Here is a 17,967-nt window from a genome sequence, read left to right as displayed (position 1 = left end):
ATATTACATATATTAATATATAAGCACTATATATATAGGCACAATATGTATGTAAATGGAAGGATAAAATATTTAAAATTTTTTAGAAATGTTTATTTTTGAGAGACAGAGAGAAAGAGTGAGAGCAGGGGAGGGGCAGAGAGAGAGGTCTACACAGAATCTGAAGCAGGCTCAAAGCTCCAGACTCTAGGCTGTCAGGACAGAGCCCTACATGGGGCTCAAACCCACAAACCGTAAGATCATAAACCGAGCTGAAGTCAGATGCTTAACCGACTGAGCCATCCAGGAGTCCCATAACAAGAACAAGTCCCATAACATGCTTAAATGTAAGAAGGGAAATCTAATAAGATAGAAAGGACAGGGATGTAAGTTTATTTTGTAGAATTGACTCTTTGAAACTATTAATTTTGAAAATTAAAAGCAAAATTAAATTTAAAGACAAATGCCCACAATTTGAAAGCAAAAATGAAACAAATTAACTTGCAAGGCAACTTAACCATAGGGACTACTCAATTTCTTCACCAAGTATATAGCAAGAAAAAAGTCAAAGGGAAATGTATAGACCAAAAGTAACTTAAACAACACCTCACAAACTGTGGTGTAGGGTACATTTTTTCAATACTGATTCAAAAAAATAAACCGTACCAAAAAAAATTTCCTCAGCCAAGTGCATAAATTTATTATTAAGATATCATTCAGTTTTGATGCCACAGAAATAAAAGGGATCATAAGAGATTACTGTGAATAATTTTATCTCAACAAATTTGATAACCTAGAAGATATGGACAAATTCCTAGACACATACAAGCTACCCAAACTGAATCATGAAGAAACAAAAAATCCAAACACATAAAGAATTAACAGCAACCTTTCACAAATGCTTCCAAAAAATTAAAGAGCAAAAGATACTCCCAAACTCATTTTATGATATCAGCATTACCAAATTAGCAAAGGCATAAAAAGACTATAAGAAAAATAAACTCCAAGTCAATATCCTTGATGAGCAGACATGCAAAAATCCTCAACAAAATAGGAGCAAACCAAATTCAAGAGCATATTAAAATATATATACATATATATATATACATATATACATATATATATACATACATATATATATATACATATATACGTATATATACATATATATATATATATATATATATATACGTATATATATATTGCATGACCAAGTAGGGATTTATTCTTAGGAACGAAAGGAATATGAAAACCAATATTTGGGATATGCCATTTAACAGAATGACAAATGAAAATCACATGATCATCTCAATAGAAAAATTATTTGACAAAATTGAGTATCTTTTCAAGATAAAAACTCTCAATAAACTGGGAATAAAAGGAAATTACATCAACATAAGGAAGGGTATATAGGAAAACCTAAAAATAACACTCAATGTTAAAAAATGCAAAGCTTTTCCCCATGGATCAGGAACAAAACAAGGATGTCCACTCTCGCTATTCCTGTTCATCATAGTATTGGAAGTCCTAGCCACAGAAATTGGGCAAGAAAATGAAATAAAATCAAACAAATAAGAAAGGAAGAAGTAAAACTGCCTTTGTTTACAAATGACACAATCTTATATGTAGAAAACTCTAAAGATTTCACCAAAGCACTGTTAGAACTAATAAATTCAATAAAATTGCAAGATACAAATCTACACGAAAAAAACCAGTTATGTTTTTTGTTATTTTTTTAACATTTCTTTCAGTTTTGAGAGACAGAGCATGGGCGGGGGAGGGGGCAGAGCGAGAGGAGACACGGAATCTAAAGCAGGCTCCAGGCTCTGAACTGTCAGCACAGGACCCGACACTGGCTCAAACCCATGCACTGGGAGATCATGACCTGAGCTCAAGTCAGATGCTCAACCGACTGAGCCACCCAGACTCCCCACCACAAATTTTTATACTCTAATAATGAACCATCCAAAAAAGAAATTAAGAAAACAATCTCATGGATAATTCATCAAAAGAACAAAATACTTAGCAATAAACTTAACTAAAGAGGCCAAAGACCTGTACACTGAAAAATTACAACACAGTGATGAAATAAATTAAAGACCCAAATAAATGGAGATATCCAATGTTCATAGACTAGAAGATTTAATATTATTAAAATGCCCAAACTATCCAAAGAGATTCTAGATCTGATGCAATGCCTATTAAAATTTCAATATTTTTTTCCTGAAATAGGAAAAGCAATCCTAAAATTCATAGGGAACCACAAAAGACTTCAAACAGCCAAAACAATCTTGAGAAAGAACAAAGCTGGAGACATCACATTTCCTGATTTCACAATATATTACAAAGCTACAGTACTTAAAACAATATGGTACTGTTATAAAGACAGACATAAAGACCAACTGAACACACTAGAGAACCCAGAACTAAACCCATCCAGATTTAGTCAACTGATCTTCAAACAGGGGTGCAGAAAATACACACTGAAGAAAGAGCAGTGTCTTCAAGAAAGGGTACTGGGAAAACTGGATATACACATGTGAAAAAATGAAATTGCATTCTTATCCTATATCATACACAAAATCAAATCAAAACTGATTAAAGACTTTGATGTAACAGTTGAAACTGTAAATCTTGTAAAAAAATAGAAAAAAAAATCTCATGACATTAGTCTTGGCAATGATTTCATGGATATAACAACAGAAGCATAGGCAACAAAAGAAAGATGAACAAGACTACATCAAACTAAAAAGCTTCCACACAGCCAAGGCAACAATCAACATAAGGAAAAGGCAACCCATGGGATGGGAGAAAATATTTTCAAACTGTATATCTGACAAAGGGTTAACTTCTAAAATATATAGGAAACTCCTACAACTCAACAGAAAAAAAAAAAAAACAATTAAAATAGGCAAAGCACTTTTCAATAGACATTTCTAAAAACGACACACAAACAGTTTAGGATGAATCTTCTGCTATACCAACACACAGAGGATAATATGCTCAATATCACTGACGATCAGAGATGTATAAATCAAAACCACAAGGAGATGTTACTTATAAATATGTTAATCGGGTAGGTTTCATGTGAAGTATCTTTTCTGAAGTGAAATAATACAATACAATAAAAAAAGATACCACTCAGTTTTTTAAATATTAGGTAGGATAATGGCATTGTGGTTATATTTCAAAAAAGAATCCGTATATTTGGAGATTACAGTGTGGATATTTATAGGTTAAATTCTAAAATGTATGGGTTTGCTGCAAAATGATCTGGAGGGAGAGAGAAGTAGACAAGGTAGAGGGGAGATGAGATGGTCCAAACTGTACCTGCTAAAGCTGCGTGCAGGCATATGGAACATCACTGTTGCATCCTACTTAAATAAACAAATACACACACACACACACACACACACATACACATAAATATATAATGTTTTATAAACTATTCCATATTTTAAGTTATATGATATATTTCATGTATTTTATTTTAAAAAATACAAAATTGCATATAAAATAATATATTGCTATATAAAATATTCAACATGTAAATATTAAATTATATATAAAAAATATGCATGAAAGTTGCAAAATAAAAGTTTTTTTAATGAGTATTATTCATCTCAAAAATTTGGACTTAGAACAACCAATCATAAATGCCCCGCCCCAAAAAAAAGAAACAAGGAGGGAGGAAATAATAAAGTTAAGAGCAGAAGATGAGCAAAACTAAATGCTAGTTCTTTGGGGCACCTGGGTGGCTCAGTCGGTTAAGCGTCCGACTTCAGCTCAGGTCACGATCTCACAGTCCGTGGGTTCGAGCCCCGCGTCCGGCTCTGGGCCGATGGCTCAGAGCCTGGAGCCTGCTTCTGATTCTGTGTCTCCCTCTCTCTCTCTGCCCCTCCCCCGTTCATGCTCTGTCTTTCTCTGTCTCAAAAATAAATAAATGTTAAAAAAAAATTATAAAAAAAATGCTAGTTCTTTGAAAAGATGAATATAATAAACAAGAAATACCTATAGTAAGATTAAGCAAGAGGAAAGGGGAGAAGGATATGGTTAAATCAAATTTAATTTAAAAAGGAAAATAAAAAGATATCAGTTATTTAAAAATGATAAAAATCTATTGTAAGCAGCTTACACTAATGAATTTGAAACAAGACAAAATGAGAAAGTTCTAGAAACGCACAAAACACAAACACTGGTGCAAGAAAGAATGTTTAAGGCACCTGGGGGGCTCAGTCAGTTGAGCATCTGACTCTTGATTTCAGCTCAAGGTCATGATCACACAGTTCATGAGTTCGAGCCCCGCATCAGCCTCTGTGCTCACAGTACTGAACCTGCCTGGAATTCTCTCTGTCTCCTCTCTCTCTCTCTGCCCTTCCCACATGCTCTCCCACTCTCTCTCTCTCTCAAAATAAATAATAAGTGAACCTAGGGAAAACAAAGAGAAGTTTTATAAGCAGTAAGTATTAAAGAAATTAAAATGGTATTAAAGACTGTTTCTCCCCCCAAATCCAGGCTATCTTGGCTTTGCAGGACAATTCTACCAAATTTTCAAGGAATAATGCTTTACTATTTTACATTAACTATTTCAGAAAAAATGGAAAAACAGATGCCCAATTCTTTTTATGAGGTTAGTGTAATCTTTTTCTCAAATTTTTATTTATTTAAATTCTAATTAGTTAACATAAAGTGTAATATTGGTTTCAGGAGTAGACTTTAGTGATTCATGAGGTTAGTGTATTCTTGATTCCACTGTCATAACCTCGGGGAAAGAACATTGTAAGTCCATTTCATTTATACATGTAGTAGAAAAGATCCTTAAATAATATGTTAGCTAGTAACATGTTCATTAAATAATTCTACAAGTCCCCTCAAAAAATAATAGCATTAAGCTGCAGAGGGTTTACACAAGGAACGTAAGAATGATTTACCTCAAAAATATTAGAGTAATTCCTCATGTCAGTAAACTAAAGGAGAAAAAGCATAATTATTTCAGCCAATGCCCAAAAAGATTTGATCAGATTTAACATGTCTTTAAAATCTTATTTTTAAGAAGAGCAAGCTAAATTAGAAGAAAATCCTCTTTTGTAAGTAATGAGTAATACTATTATAAAACTTCATCTTCAGTATTGGTTACTATATCAGACACTATGCAATTGGACTTTATAAATCTCATTAAATGCTTACAGAAATACTATGAATACTAAGAAGTACATGTAGAGAGATTAATTTATGTGCCGATGATCATAAAGCTAAAAGGTGGCGAAGAAAAGACTCAGACCAGGGCTGCCCAGTGACAAAGCCAAATGATTTTTCCATACTCCCCAATGATTCCTGTACAAAAGCCAAGCCAGTTTTGTTGTTTTCCATAAAGACCTAAAGCTACCCCATAATGAAGCTTTTTGTCCTGAGTAGAGGTCAGTGCTCATGATGATCTTTCATCACTGCATCTATATTTTATCTTGGAAGAATTACAAACAGCCCCAAGATGAAAATAAGCCTTATCCAAAAAATAACTTAAAAGGTAACAGAGACAACACTAACACAGATGAGCCTGGGTGTGGTAAAACAGGTCCAGATTCTGCAGATATAAAGAGCCACAAATTCGCTTTGATCAAAAGAATGCGGAGATGTAGTACACTGATTTCGGAAACAGTGACCGTGGGATGAACATACTGCTCATAAACAGCCATAAAATTCACCACAATTTACAGAAGAATAACTGTGTCAACCCTGCCTAACAATTAAACTTCTGTCTAGAGCAAAAGAACAGAAGCTACAATTTTTCTGCCTGATGTTAAATGGGGGCAGATGGCAGCCAAGGTCAGAACATCAGAGTAGAAGGCTATAGACGAGTGCCAGGCACTCTCGTATCTAATCTTCCCAGCTCAGCTTGCCAAAACTCCCAGCTGGTCTAGGGAGCTAGAGAGAGGAAACGCTGGGGACAGGTACACCCAGAAATTTGGTCCTGGAAAACTGACCTTTGACAGCCCTCTGAGTAAGTACTCTGAGAATATGCTGAGGTTGCATCTTGTTGGCAAGCAGGAAAATGGCTGGAAATCTACAGAATAGTCCAGAGATGGCAGGAGTCCACAGACAAACCAAAAGCTCAAAGAAAGGTAGAGGGCGCTACTCAAGAGACCAGACAGGATTCCTGTCCCAAATGATGGCAACACTTTGGTGAGGCCTGAAGACCAGGGACAGTTGCTACCCTGGTTCTAATTGCTTCTGTCTCTCCCACTCTAAGTAGTATCTATCTGCACATTCTTAGTTATATCCTTTTCCTGTATTAAAGGAACTTGTTTTCTTTACCAATATGTATTAGCATCTTTCTGTTAATCATATCACTATCCCATTACAACAACATCATAGGAAGGGAAGGCTCAGTGATCTCAAGGTCACTCAACCTCCGTTAGGTTTTAACAAATAGTACTCATTCATACTTAGCTTCTCCTACTCCTGACTTATCTATAATGCTACCTTATTAAAATATCAAGTTTCTTATAATACAAAAAATATCTATGGTATAAAAGAAGGGATTTTGAAGCATTTATTGACCGTTATCTATCTAGACAATATATATTTATTTATAATCCTTGTAACAAAGCATTCTATAGAAAACAAAACTTTTACCATGCATATGGCTAAAAGATTACATTTTTCAGATACATTTTCAGTTTTAGGGATGGCCATGAGATACGTTTGAGCTGATGATATACACCAAGGTGTCGTATAAAACTTCTAGAAAGTCTCCTTAAATGGGAGGGGGTGTGTCATTCTCTGCTTCCTCCATTCTGTTAATTCATGTAATGGCCGGAACTCCAGCAGCCATTTTTGGATCATGAAGACAAGGATCACAACACAGAGTGGAGAATCACAGAAATGGTTCTTATGCACATCATGAGGATTCTATTCCATACCCCTGATCTTCTCCTGTATGAGAAAGATTTTTTAAATATCATTTAGCCAGAACTGCTTTTGTGTTTTCATCATATGTAGGTAAAGCTGATCCTAACCAATACAAGAATGTAACATCCCAAGTTCATGTATCTTTAAGTGATAAAGCCAGGATTCAAACGTGCTCCAAAGCCAGATCTATATGATGCCAGAGTCCCAGAGCTCTAGAAAATAATCCAGTGAAGAAACATGTTTCTTAGATTTGATTCTCCAGGAAACAGACTTAGGGTTGGAAATTGGAGATTTGCATAAAAGAAACTTACTGAAGAATTCTCTCAGGTACCACATCCATGAATGCTGGACAGATAGAGAAGCTGAACAGTAATTCAGTTGCAAGAGACCTCATTCATTCCCATGGGTGCTTCAAAGCAGGGATGGCCCTTCAGAGATGTCTCCAAAGTGAGGTGAAGGGGCAGGGTCTTTGAACTCCACCTCTACCAATCATTGTATGCCAGGTGTCTGCAGGTAAGGTCCATACCTTGGGTGAAGTCATTTCTCAGAAGGGGCTCAGTTATGAGCCAGCACTAAGAGTTAACATTCCCAGCTGCAGGAATGAATGCCTTGGTTCTATAGTTTCTAGATGTTGCTAGAGCCTCCACTGTGATGCATTTATTGTTAAGGAGATATCAAGAGGACTTAAATCTGTTTCAGATATGATCTGGCAACATCTGTTCTCTCCAATGTGGTACATACTTCAGCACCACAAGGTGCTATGCTGAGTGCCACAACAAATAGGAAGATGATTTAAATATATGTCCTGTATCAAGAGGTCAATATGGAGATGCCAGTGACCTGATGATTAGCAAGGTTGAGAATGTCTTTTGTGATAAAAGAAATAAGTGCATGTCCTGAGAATTCAGAGAAGGGAGAAGTTATTTCCAACTGGGGATTTATTTCATGAGAATATCAGCACATGAGCTGGACCTTCAAAGTGAGTAAGATTTGGACATATAAAGGTAAGTATGGGACTAAGAGAGGTACTCCAAGGGGAGGAAATAATGGGACCATAATGAGTAAGAAGAAACAAGTTTCATTGGTTGACGTATAAAAGCAACAAAAGGAAGTAGGAAAACTCCCATGACAAAGGAGTTTGAGGAATATTTTGCTGAGAGTTGCAAATGCCTAAAATTAATTCCAGAAGCAAGAGTGACCAATTGAAGTACTCTGAGCTCCAGAGTGACACAGCAAAAGCTCTATTTCAGGAAGATTAAACAGAATGAGAGGAAGGGCCAGACCTTCAGAATTGTTGTCATCTGCTTCAGTAAAGAAGAAACATCAAAAGTGTCTTTGTCAGGCAGTTTCTTCAAATAGTGCGCCAAATAAGCAAGGCCATGCTTTTTAGTGAGACAATCCCTTTTCTTTCCACTGTGTCAATATTTCAGTCCCGGATTCTAATTTTCCCTCAAATAGACACTGTCTTTAATCAAACTGTTTTGTTCAGTAATTAGTCTGATCATATACTGTAACCACTAGGAAGAGCACAGGGGTCTCAATCACTGATGCAGCCCAAGATCTAGTAAGGGTCAAGGACTAAACAGAGACCCAGAAGAGACAAAACTAGCATCACAAGGAGTCACAGAGGTGGGAGAGGAACGGATGGGATGAGTCACCATGGTGCCCCCAAACTTGTTGGAGAAAAAAAATGTACTATTATGGGTACGCTAGAAAATTCCTAAGTATGTTTATTAAGTAGGTTACCATTCTTTTATTTCTGTAACAGGTAAAAATAAAAATAGACCAAAACAAAATAAAAAAAGACACTCTAATTCAGTGACAATGACACTTCAGTCTCTTATGTGCAGTGGTTAGACATACAGTCTCTGAAGTCACATCCAAAATACAATCTGTATTACTTGTCCAAATTGCTGGACAGCTCTATGCCTTATTTTTCATTGGCAAAATGGGGTCACTAATTGTATCTGCCTTGAGGGCTTTGTAAAGATTAAATGAGTTAATATATACCCTTATAAAGTGCTTGGCACAAAAAGCATCCAATAAATGCTAATGATCATCATCATTACCACCACCACCATCATCAACATCACCATCATCATCATCACCACTACCATAATCAACATCATCATCATCATCATCTTGCGAATGTAAGAGTTACTCATACAAGTTTTTTTTTTTTTTAATTTTTTTTTTTCAACGTTTTTTATTTATTTTTGGGACAGAGAGAGACAGAGCATGAACGGGGGAGGGGCAGAGAGAGAGGGAGACACAGAATCGGAAACAGGCTCCAGGCTCCGAGCCATCAGCCCAGAGCCTGACGCGGGGCTCGAACTCACGGACCGCGAGATCGTGACCTGGCTGAAGTCGGACGCTTAACCGACTGTGCCACCCAGGCGCCCCCATACAAGTTTTTATGCAGATGCATTTACATAGCTTTGAATCACGTGGTATATGCATTTCTTACTAGCATTCAGTTATTCAATACAATGTCTTGGTCAACTATTTTTCTTTCTTAATAACTCATATTATTTTTAAACAATATAACAACATACACATGAAAATACCTCTTTTTTAATCCCCCAAACCCCTCAGTAGCTGTACTTCTCCAGCAGCATCTTTCCATCTACTGCTGTCTCTCTCCCCTCCCCACACTTTGTTCAGAATTAATGCAACAGATTAGGCAGAAATCATCAAAATTCCTGAATCCCAAAAGAGCTCTGTTCTAATGTAAAACCCACAGACAGCACTCAGGCCAACACTACCGCTGCCCTCCTAGCATGGTTCACTCCCGTGAGGTCTGTGCCACCATAATGGAGATGAAGTTGGGTACAAGGAGGAAGGAAGGTTTGAGTCATCTTTGTGTGCGTGGCCTCCTCTTTCTCATGCTTCTACATGGTATGGTGGTGCAAAAAAAAAAGCCAAGAAGCACCAGAGAGTCATCCAAAGGAAAGGCATGAATACTCACGTGATTAAGAAGCAAGGGAAAGGTATGATGCTCACAAGCTGTCCAGCAGTGTGCCTCCAGTCAGGAGAACTACTTAGTGGTTCCATTAGCAAGGCCAGAGCTCACACATGCCCTCTTCTAGGCCCCTTGCCAGTTACGTGGGACCCCACAATTTCCCTTCCAAGTGTCTCCAGTCTGCTTCCAGGGCCTGCTCAGTTCTCCTCAGGAGGTCTGGCACAGCTATTTATGCAGCATGGACAGAGCTTGGATGTGTGGGCCACAGGGTCCGCCTCTGGGAATGCAAACCTCCATGCGGTGCATGACATAACCAAGGGCATGCAGAGAATGGAGCAAGCTACAGGCCTTGACCAGGGGCTATGGGCTAACTCCCCATTGCTGCCACATTCCAGCACAGATCTCCGAGGAAGCCAAGCGTTCTCAGCTCAAACTTGGCCTTCCAGCCATCATGAAGATAGAAATAGGGTAGACAGCATTTAAAACACTTAGTTTGGTTAATCAATTTTTAAATATTTACACACATGGGTCCTCATTTGTACTCTTGTGCCACATCATGCACATGACAGCACGATCATTTGTCCACCTCCTCCTCCACTCCTTAAGAACCACGTGGGAGCCTACAAACGTCAGTGGCCCAAAAGGCTTTCAGTCATGGACCACGACAGGTTCATCCCGACAAAAAGTACTGAGACCGGTAGGAACAGGTGCTGTAAAATGCCTAGATGGTTCACTCAAATACCTTTGTAACCCAGCAACCATCAAATACTTGTTGAATGAAAAAGGAAGGAGTGGGTGTGCCCAAACTTTCTCAAAGGGCCGGGAAACTTGAGAAACTTAAATATAGCTTTCCTCTGGGTAGCACCATTACTGCTGATATGGAGAGGTGCCTTGTGCATGAGAAACAACAAAGCAAATGAACAATACCAAGAGCTGTGAAATTTGCACAAAATGCATATAGAAAGAACTATTTTCTGCTTTTTAACAACACACTGAGGTACCCACATGTGTAAACCAGGGATGTTACACTTGGAAGCAGGTGCCACTTCTGCTCAGCTCCTTGATTACATATTCAAATAAATGTACACAGCTTTATTTGAATGTGTAATCCTATGTGAATGGGAACATTCAAACAAACTCATTCAGTCCATTTATGTAGACGTCTGATGGCTGGCTCATTCTAGGAAAATGCATGTACTTTCCCCATTTTGCTTTCTACACCATTAAGTGGAAGAAATACAATTTAAAACATTTTGTTAAACTAGCATTAAGGATGGTGGGTTATGTTTTCTTTCTTTGTGGAGAAGTTACACTGAACTGTGATGCATAGAAACATATGTACGCATCTCCAACAAAATGAATATATATTATATATGACCTCAATAACATTCTATAGGATAAAATGTCTTAATGTATAGCAATATAGGTTTTTATGTATAAAGGGAAAAATGGATTGCATTAGAAATAAAGGGAAAAGACATTCTTTCTTGCCTCCCCTGCTGCTTTGATGATTGTGGATTGCAGGGTTTGGATGGGGGAAGATGGAAAGTGGGACTTTATCATTATATAAAGGTTTTTTTTTTAATACTTATAATTGTGCTCCAGAGCCACTAACGTGGGGAATCTTATAAACCTGAGTTTCCAGAAGGTTCATCTGAGAGCAGTGTGTAAAAAAGAAGGAAGAAAGGAGAGGCTGGGAGGGAAGGCATCTGTCCTTTAAGAGGCTCAGAAAGAGTAACAGGGGCATGGAATGGGATGTGGTAAGGGAGACTGGGTTGTTCAGCAAGGACTAGTCATGGAAGGAGGAACAAGAGGACTGGAAATCTAATGGCTATCATTGCCTCTGCCCTCGCCTGAACCACAGACCCTCATTCCAGTGCACGGATGGACCTAACACACAGGCACCTTTCAGAACTCAAAGTGCTCATGGTCCACCAGGACTTACAATCTTTTCTACTTGGGTCTTCCACACGGTGTGTGGCTTTGTGAAAATCTCCACACTCCTAATAAACATTCTCTGACACCACTTCTCTGGCAAACCCGGGGTCTCGTTCTTTAGTCGGTCTTTCTGAGTTTGGTCAAAGACAAAATACGAACATGAACGTTTGACGGGAGAGGCAAAAATTATAAACATCTCCCTGCTGCCTGTCTTGTGGGCTTCTCTTGGTTTCTGTCTGGCCCCTTTCAGATAGAAAGATAACACATAAGTAATTTATTTGGGAGGGATTTTTAGGTGTGGGGTTTGAGAGAGCCAGAATGGGCCCAGGGGACTGACTTGGGCCAGTGGAAGAGTGAAAGGGAAAATACGAATTTGAGCCAAGCTCTCCTCAGAAACAAAGTGTGTGTCTGGCTGCACCAGTAGGTAGGCTTACCTCTGAGTATGTGCAGTCTGACGAGACAGAGCCATTATCAACACCAGGCACAGCTGGAAGGAGAGAACCCCACGAGCTGGGAAACCTCATCTCCCCTTGCATCTACCCAATGGAATCTAGCTTCCTTTCCCATTATTTTATGGAAACAGCTCTGGTTAATGGGCTCCATCTTCAACTCATATGGACTCTCTATCTCATGCTGCTTGGCTCTCAGCCATGGCTGCCAGGTGCTCTTGCGTCTCTGCCCTCTGGATGGTGTCTGCCTCACCTCCACTCTCTCTGGCCGCTCCTGAGAAGCCCACCTCACCAGTCTTACCCAACTGACCTGCCTTTGTGTCTCTTCTCTTCTGGGTATTTTCTTCATTAGAAATCTCATTTTATCATATGGCTTCAAACACATGCACCCAGAAGACTCTGAAATCTCTATCTTTTGTTACTGAAATGTCACCTAATCTTCCCTTTCCAGTTGTTTAGGGGTCTCCTGATATTGGTTGGCTTCTCCGTGTGAGTGCCCCGAAAATGAAACTCATCTACCTCCCTCCCAAACCTGCTTTTTCTCCTGAGTTTCCCTACAACACAATTCTCCCAGACACTCCTACTCAAGCTCTAATTGTTATTTATTCATTCAGTGAAAAACAAAAACCCACTCAAGCATCTGTTGTGCACCAGGCACTGGGGACTGGGACAGCTGCTGGGCATCCGGTCTTGCCACAGTCACCTTCAATGCCTTTTTCCTTGATCATGCAACCTATTGCTAGGTCCAATCAACTCATAGTATCTTCCAAATCCATTCTGCCCTGTGTGTTCTAGCTTCTGCTATCCAAACTCTGATCTTAATGACTTCCAAGATGGATCTTTGCTGTGGCCTCTTAATGGGCTGCTTTCTGTCCTCCATGCTAACTCATTTGACAATCCTGTACCAGATTAATCTCAAAGCACATTTATCACTGATCAGAAGCCAACAGAGAGACGTAAAAAGACAGTGCCGTCTCAACTAGCCGTGTGAGCCTGGGCAAATCGCTTAGTTTTCTGACTCTGTTAATTCCTCTGTAAAATGATTCCTTCCTCATTGGGGTGTTGTCAGGATTAAGAAAATGGTAACATTGTTTAAGCTCTTTATGCATAATATTTCACTAAATCCTTGCCACAACACTATGGAGTATATACTATTATTATCTTTCTTTCATAAGTAAAGAAATTGAGGCACAAAGAAAAAAAAACTCATCTAAATTCATAGTTCTAGAAAGAAGTAAAGCCAGGATTGTTGGGACCCAGAACACTAGATTAAAGCCAGGATTGGGACCCATACCATTGGATTCTAGAGTACAGGCTTTTCCCAGACACATAGGTACAAAACGAATGTTAACTCTCATCATCTTCCCAGATACATGAGCTAATTTTTTCCCCTCTGCATTAACTAGATAGAGTTAGGTTTCTAACACTTGCAAATGAAAGAATCTTAATTAATACGACTGCCAAACTCATGGGGTTTTCACCAATTTATATTTGGTGAATATTAGGGAGGCACAGGATAGTTTCTACACACCAACAAATCCAACTTTATATGCAAAACATGTAACTTTTGAATCATCTCTTTCACATATATACAAAGCATTCTGTTTAATGGAACAAGCATAGAAAGCTTACCCAAAGCATATTTCTCCTATGTTTTCAAAGCAAACACTCAGATGTTTACTCAAAAACATATAAAACTTCTAATTCTCATATTTGTAGTTTGCTTAGAGTGCACAGGTCAGATTTTGAGCCTCCTTTTATCCTGATTTTGCTAATATCTCACCTAAAGTGTCAACGGTCATTAAGCAAATAAACTAGAATTTACAGGTTGTTCGTTTGTACTTGTTCCTCCATCTCAGGTGGCTTACTCATTTAATCATTAGTCAACTATTTGAGCAGGGCTTTACATTCTATTAGATAATAGGCTGAAGAGCACAGCCACCAGCCCAAGAGTTGCTGACCATGCCTGGGGCATCTTTGCATCACCAAATACATACTCCATTTATTGAGTGTTGTCTATTTCTCTTCTTACCACCCTAACATCAGACTGTACTTTTACTTCTCAAATCCTCCCGTCTGCAGCTGCAGAAGGGACCCAAGCCTCAGCCCTAGGAATGCTCTCAGTATGTCTTTCTGGCACAGGACTTAGTCTAGGAGCTAGCACCTAGACTTAGCTCAGGTTTACCTTTAACTTTACATCCTCAGGCTTTGCATATACAGAATTTCTCTTTGAAGCATACATTTTGTTAAACAGTTTCAGCTATGCTTGGTATTTTAAGCACTGAATCCATCACAGGAGAAATGACTGTTGAATCATTTCTCATAGAGTAATTGTAAATAGAGCTAATGAATACTGGACTAGCTTTACACAAATGTTGTACATAGGGGCACTTGGGTGGCTCAGTCGGTTGAGTGTCCAGCTCTTGATTTTGACTCAGGTCATGATCCCAGAGTCATGGGATCAAGCCCCACATTGGGACCAGAGTGAGTGCAGACCTGCTTAAGATTCTATCTCCCTCTCCCTCTGTCCTACCCCCAGTAGTGTACACACTCTCTCAAAATATAAAAAAAAAATTTAAATGTTGTACAAAAATAAACCAAGTAAGTGAGTATAATACAAATCAGGTAAAACAACAATACACTTGGCTGTATCTAATTTTATAGGGTCTTTATAGTTCATATTGTGTTTTCAATGCTCAAAACAAAAATCAATCACTCAATTAATTAATTAGATAGACTAAACAAACATAAGTCCTAAAGTTTGTGCATTAATGTATAACCAATGCTGTTATATGTTCTTTGTGGCTCCATAAAGCTGAACTGGATACATTGTTTGGATTAGAATTATTCTTTGGGCAGGCAGAGAGCTTTTCATTTTCATACATTTTTTTTTGAACTTTTTTCATCTCTCAAGGCAGCCTTGATAAGATTTAAGAGCTCTGTAAATACTTCCAAAGGTTTTTATTGAGCCACAGAGGTGTCCAAGGAACATTCAATCCCAAATTTAGGGAAAACAATAAACAGGTAACTCGGTGCCTTCCATAAAATCTGACAATGAGAGAGTGAATGTGTCAATAAATAAGCCCATCCTCTTTTTTAAGATATCTGCTATTTTTAAATTTGCCTAGCTGCTTATAATAAACAAACACATCAGAAGGAGGAAGTATCTGATTGAACAGTTCCATTAAATCTCCCTTTTTGTCTCATAGGGGACTCAAGCAAATTTTGAAGGGGGGGGCTTTTAAGTAATAATACACTGTTTATTAAACATCAAAGTCATTCACTGCTTAAAATCCTTCCCAACGGCTTCTAATAATGTATAGAATAAAATTCAAATCACTTACCCAATAAATTATTGCTGAACACCTCTACCCACACTCACATCCCATTGTGGCCCTCCTTGCGGCCAACCTGTGAACCTTAGAAACTATTATTCTTCCACCTAATCCACCTACAACCAACACAGACAGTGAATGTTCCATGGAAAACGGAAAATCTGAGCAGGTCAATAATGAGTAAGGAAACCGAATCACTAATCAAAAATCTCCCAATAAAGAAAAGCCCAGGACCAGATGGCTTCACTGGTTAATTCTACCAAACATTTAAAGAAGAATTAGTATCAACCCTTCTTGACCTCTCCAAAAAAAAAAAAAAAAAAAGGAAAGAGAGAAAAGGAGAGGACACACTCAAACTCATTTTATAAAGCCAGCATTACCCTTATACCAAAAACAAACAAGACCTCTGCAAGAAAAGAAAATTATAGGCTAACATCCTTAATGAACATAGATGCAAAAATTCTAACTAAAATATGAACTGGGGCACCTGGGTGGCTCAGTCAATTGAGCATCGGACTCTTGATTTTGACTCAGGTCCTGATTCTAGGGTCATGGGACCAAGCCCCACATTGGGCTCCATGCTGAGTATGGAGCCTGCTGGAGATTCTCTCTCCCTTTGCCCCTCCCCTGCTCATGCTCCCTCTCTCTCTAAATTAAAAAAATAAAAATTTAAAAAAATATATATAAACTGAATTTAACAACACATTAAAAGGATCATAAACCATGATTAAATGGGGAATCTGTTCCAGGATTGCAAAGATGGTTCAACATTCACAAATCAATAAATGTGATACATCATAACAGAATGAAAGATAAAAATTTTATAACTATCTCAATAGATACAAAATAACTTAAAATTCAAAACTCTCAATAAATTTGGTATAAAAGGAATTTACTTCAACATAATAATGGCCATATATGACAAGCCCACAGACAGTATCACTTTCAGTAGTCAAAGCTGAAAGCTTTTGCTATAAGATCAGGAGCAAGACAACAATGTCCACTCTCACCACGTCTATTCAACATAGTATTGGAAGTCCTACCAGAGCAATCAAGAAAGAAAAATAAAAAGCTTCCAAATCGGGAAGGAAGAAGTAAAATCACCCATTTGTAAATAACATGATCTTATTATATACAGAAAACCCAAAAGACTCCACCAAAAAATAAAAGGAAGAAAGAAAGAAAGAAAGAAAGAGAAAAGATATAAACATATAAAAGACATGTTGCTACTATATTTACCATGTCACTGTATCTTAAGGGAAAATCCTGGCAATATGCCATTCCGTCCATTCCAAGGATCTACAGTAGCTACACTTAATCAGCTGTATTTACTGCAGAGTCAGTTGTTAGGTCTTATACCCAGGCCAGGGATTGGCCTCCTGATTGCCAGTGGGGTGTCAATGCCTTATGGCCTTGAGAGGTAGACCAGCAGCTTTAGGAACTTAACCTGGTTGTGCATGCCATGCATGCTGGCAGGGGGAAGCAGCACTGTCAGGCATGAGGAGATAGAATGGGGCAGAATATGCCAGACCAGGACCCCCATGTTCTCCCCTCTTTCGATGGGGTACGCTCCATTCCAGGTATAGTGCATTTCAACAGGTCTGGCTTTCAGCAGAACAGGATCCCAGTAGAAACTGAGTAGATCCCCCTCACCCAGAAGTACAAAGTAACTCACCTATCCTACGAGATATCCCATGGCAAATTCCAGTAGACAACATCTTTTGGTGTTCTCAGCAGCATAGCACATTCATCCACAGTGAGAGTTGGGGCCCTAGGTGTCTCCCTAGACTTCTATATCTTTATAGTATTGGGTGCCTCAGCAGGGGTCCCCAGTCTGGCATCGGGGACCACAGACCCTACTGCTTGATCATTCAAATGTATTAAAGCCTGTGACAGCACATTAGTACACCTGGCCAAGGTGGTTTTCCCTGTTAATAATTTAATCTGCTGCTTTAATATTCCATTTTCCTTTCTACAAACCAGTGCTTTATGAGCCAGGACATGGAAAACAGTGAGGATCACCTCAGGCTCTTGCAGGTGAGCCCAAATGTCTTTCCACATAAGCTGATACCACAGGGCTTAATTATGACCATCTGCCCTTTGGCATCCCAGTGTCTAAATTCTAGGTTAATCTCTTTAGAACAACCCACCTGTCGGTGCAAAGGGTTAATGGCTAGAGCTCATGAGTGATCACCAGTGAAACTGCTCTGAGTTCAGCCCAGAGACTGCTTAGCTTATTCCTGTTTCCATCCAGATGGCATCACTAATGGGTTAAATAGCAACTTGAGTTCCTCTGTGTGTCCCCAACTATAGCTGTCTGTATATTAGGCGAATTTCCCCCATTTCCTCTATAGGCCACAGAGGCCATAACATGAATAACTGGGGGCATTTGAAA

The sequence above is a fragment of the Panthera pardus genome, unplaced genomic scaffold (genome assembly GCF_024362965.1).
Source record: "Panthera pardus isolate Hobbes unplaced genomic scaffold, ASM2436296v1 HiC_scaffold_12, whole genome shotgun sequence".
Classification (NCBI taxonomy): Eukaryota; Metazoa; Chordata; class Mammalia; order Carnivora; family Felidae; genus Panthera; species Panthera pardus.
Note: the sequence above shows the minus strand (reverse complement) of the source record.